Source organism: Acomys russatus, chromosome 25 (assembly GCF_903995435.1).
Source record: "Acomys russatus chromosome 25, mAcoRus1.1, whole genome shotgun sequence".
NCBI classification, from domain to species: domain Eukaryota; kingdom Metazoa; phylum Chordata; class Mammalia; order Rodentia; family Muridae; genus Acomys; species Acomys russatus.
The window spans coordinates 4,513,379-4,517,536 of NC_067161.1; the positions used below are offsets into that span (position 1 = coordinate 4,513,379).

At 39.4% G+C, this 4,158-nt stretch overlaps 1 pseudogene; it reads right to left on the reverse strand.

The window, feature by feature from the left end:
* Nucleotides 1–385: 385 nt before the first annotated feature.
* On the reverse strand, nt 386–971 carry LOC127208517 (40S ribosomal protein S7-like; annotated as a pseudogene).
* Between the last annotated feature and the right edge of the window lie 3,187 nt (nt 972–4,158).

Sequence of the window (4,158 nt, forward strand, 5' to 3'; positions counted from 1 at the left end):
GTTTCTATTTTGTAGTGTAATTTGAGGAGTATTGGTGTTAACTCTTCTTTGAAAGTCTGGTAGAATTTTGCTCTAAAACTGTCTGGCCCTGGCCTTTCTTTTTTGAGGGGTGGGAGGAAGGCTTTTAATAATTGCTTCAATTACAGTAGGGATTATAGATCTATTTAAATTGTTTATCTGATCTAGATTTAATTCTGCTAAGTGGTACCTATTGAGAAATTATTCATTTCTTTTGAATTTTATGACTTGGTGGAGTACAGGTTCTAAAAGTATAACCTAATGATTCTTTGGATTTCCTTGGTGTCTGTCATTCTGTTCTCCTTTTTCTTTTCTTTCTTTCTTTTTTTTTTCCTACTATGAATGACACTTTATTCAATCATTTTCTTTACAGCTGAAACTCTGGGAATTCAAAGTTAACATCCTTGCCTGTGAGCTTCTTATACACACCAGGAAAGGTTTCCACCGTGTGCTCCCTGGTGTTCTCTTGTGCTTTGTCTAAATGACCCTTTGTGAGCCGCTGCATCCAGTTTCACATGGATCCTCTTACCCACAATTTCACTCGGGAAAACCAAGTCCCCAAGGATGGCGTAGTGCTCTGCTGTCAGGGTGCGGCTTCTGGGGCTCTTCTGTTTATTCTTCGTGTGGCTCTTCCGGGTTGGCTTGGGCAGAATCCTCCTCTGAGCAATGAAAACCACGTGCTCCCCACTGAACTTTTTCTCCAATTCACTAACTAGCCAGACTTGGATTTTCTGGAAAGATTTCAGGTGAGGAAGTGGTACAAAAATTATGATAGCTTTCCGACCACCACCAACTGCAATGTCCTTGGCCGCAGTGATGCTGAGTTCCCGAGGCTGCGCCTTGAGATCTGAATTCATCTCCAGCTGCTTGAGCAGCGCCTGAGAGATGACAGACTCAAATTCGTCCGGCCTCTCACCACTGGGTGTCACAATCTTGGCACTCATGCTGAGCATGGCTTCGTCCTTACGGAGTGCCGGCTTAGAAAGAGGATGCTCCCCTTTTTCATTTCTGATTTTTTTGTTTGTTTGTTTGTTTGTTTGCTTGTTTTCGAGACAAGGTTTCTCTGTGTAGTCTTGGCTGCCCTGGACTCACTTTGTAGACCAGGCTGGCCTCGAACTCACATCAATCTGACTGTCTCTGTCTCCTGAGTGCTGGGATTAAAGGTGTGGGCCACCACCACCGGGCCTATTCTCTCTTTCTTTTAGTTAGTTTGGGTGGATAAGGGTTTTACTATCTGGTTGATTTTCTCAAAGAACCAAGTCTAAGTTCCATTGATTCTTTGTATTGTTCTCTTTGTTTCTATTTTATTAATTTCAGCTTTCAGATTGATTATTTTCTGCCGTCTACTCCTCTTGGATATGCCTACTTTTTGTTGTTGTTGTTGTTATAGAGCTTTCAGGTGTGCCATTAACTTGCTAGTATGAGATTTCTCCAATTTCTTTGTGTAGGCACTTTATGCTATGAACTTTCCTCTTGGCAGCACTTTCACTGTGTTCCATAAATTTAGGTAAGCTCTGTATTCATTTCCATTAAATTCTCGAAAGTCCTTGATTTCTTTCTGTATTTCCGTATTAACCCATCTTTCACTGAGTAGAGAGTTGTTCTGATTCTGCGTGTTCTTAAGTGCTCCCTTGGTTCTGCTGTTGGTGTCTGGCTTTAATCCATGTGATCTGGTAGGATACAGGGTGTTACTTCAATTTAATTGTATCTCTTGAGACTTTATGTCCAAGTATGGAGTCAACTTTAGAGAAAATTTTGTGAGATGCTGAGAAGAAGGTATATTCCGCGTTTTGGTGGAATGTTCTGTAAATATCTGTTAGGCCCGTTTGGTTTATAACATGAGTTAGCTCTAGGATTTCTCTGTTTAGTTACTGTCTGGGTGATCTGTCCATCGGTGAGAGTGGGGTATTAAAGTTTCCCACTATCAGTGTGTGAGGGTAAATGTATGGTTTAAGCTGTAGCGGTGTTTCTTTTACAAACTTGGGTGCTCCTGTGTTTGGGGAATAGATGTTAAGAAGTGAAATAACATTTCATGTGGCAGATTTTCCCTTGGAATATGCAGTTTCCGTCCCCATTTCTTCTGACTCACTTTGATTTGAAGTCTATTTTGTTACATGTTAAAATGGCCACACGAGCTTGCTTCTCAGGTTCATTTGCTTGGACTAGCTTTTCCAAGCCTTAACCCTGGAGTAATGTCTATCCTTGTTGGTGAAGTGTTTTTTGTATGCAGCAAAAGCATGAATTCTGCTACCATATCCATTCTGTTGATCTGTGGTCTTTATTTGGGAATTGAGGCCGTTGATACTGAGGTATATATCATTGAAAATGATTGTTAATTCCTGTTATTTTGTTGCTGTTGTTGGTCAGGATGTGTGTTTGCTTCTCTTCTTTCATTTTTTGCTGATGTCAATTTATTTCCTGTGTTTTCATATATGTAGTTAACCTCCTTGGTTTGGATTTTTTTCCCTTCTACCTCTGTCTGTAGGGCTGTATTTGAAGATAGGTATTGTTTAAATTTGACTTTATCATGGAATATCTTATTTCCCCCATTATTGTGACTTGAAAGCTTTTCTGGTTATAGTAATCTGGGCTGGCATCTGTGGTCTCTTAGAGACTGCAGGACACATGTTGAAGCTCCTCTGGCTTTTACAGTCTCCACTGTAATTCTAATAGGTTTGCCTTTATAAGTCACTTGTAGATTTTCTTTGCAGCTTTTAATGTTCTCTCATTGTTGTATGTTTTATTTTGATTAATATGTAGTAAGGGGGAGTTATTTTATGGTTTAATCTATTTGGTGTTGTGTAAGCTTCTGATACCTTTATAGAAACCTCTTTCTTGAGGCTAGAATTTTGTTCTTTTATGATTTCATTGAAAATATTTTCTGCCTTGGAGCTGGTATCCTTCTTCCTCTATTCCTATTATTCAAAGTTTGCTCTTCTCATAATGTTCGAGATTTCCTGGATGTTTTGTGTCAGGATTTTTTTAGGTTTAATATTTTCTTTGCCAATGTATTTATGTCTTTTATCATATTTTCTTTGCCTGAAATTCTCTTTTCTATTACTTATATTCTGTTGGTGAAGCTTGCCTCTGTATTACCTGTATGCATTCCTACATTTTTCATTTCTAGGATTCCCTCAACTTGTGTGTGTGTGTTTGAAATTATTATTGCTTTTCTTTTCTTTTCTTTTTTCTTTTTAAATATCTTATTTATTTCATGTACATGAGTGCTTTATCTGCCTGTACACCTGCAGGCCAGGAGAGAGCATTAGAGGGCATGGATGGTTGTGAGCCACCATGTGGTTGCTGGGAATTGAACTCACGACCTCTGGAAGAGCAGACATTCTCTTAACCGCTGAGCCATCTCTCTAGCCCCATTGCTTTTATTTTCATTTCCAGGTCTTGAACAGTTTTTTTTTCCTTCAATTGTTTGTTTTTCTTGGCTTTCTTTAAAGGATTTATTCATTTCCTCTTTAAGGATCTCTATTATCTCCATATAGTTGGTTTTAAGGTCTTTTTCTTGTGCATCAGCTATGTTGGAATATTTAGGCTTTGCTGTGGTAGCATATCTGGGCTTTGGTGGTGACACACTGGCCTGGCTGTTATTGACTATACTCTTAAACTGGCATCTAGGCATCTGGGTTTGAGACCTCAGTTGCTTGACTAGACCAACTCCATGACAGTCTTCAAGTTTTCACCCTGCCTAACTAGGCCAAGTTTCTAACAATTTCTGGGAAAAAACCCACAGGTTATAGACAGCTCATGGACAGCTAATCAGCTTATAGAACAAAATGACTAGATACTATGCTTTTATTACTTCATGGCCTTGGTAAAGAACACAGCTGGCCCCATCCAATCAAACTAAAGGCAACTCCTGAGTAAGAGCCAAAAGTTCAGTGACTCACAAGTCCCCAATAACTAAACAGCCAGTCTTGAATCCCCTTGTACACTTTAACTCAGTTCTATTGTCACAGATCCCTCTAATTGTCTATAAATTGAGCCTGCATGCTCATTTTGGGGCCTTCCTCCAAAAGAGAGAGGCAATCCTAGCATGCTAGAATAAAAACACTCTTTATTTTTGCATCCTGCCTTGGAGTCTTTCTTCAGCAGATAACCCAAGCCCTAACAATTACAGGTCTAGGA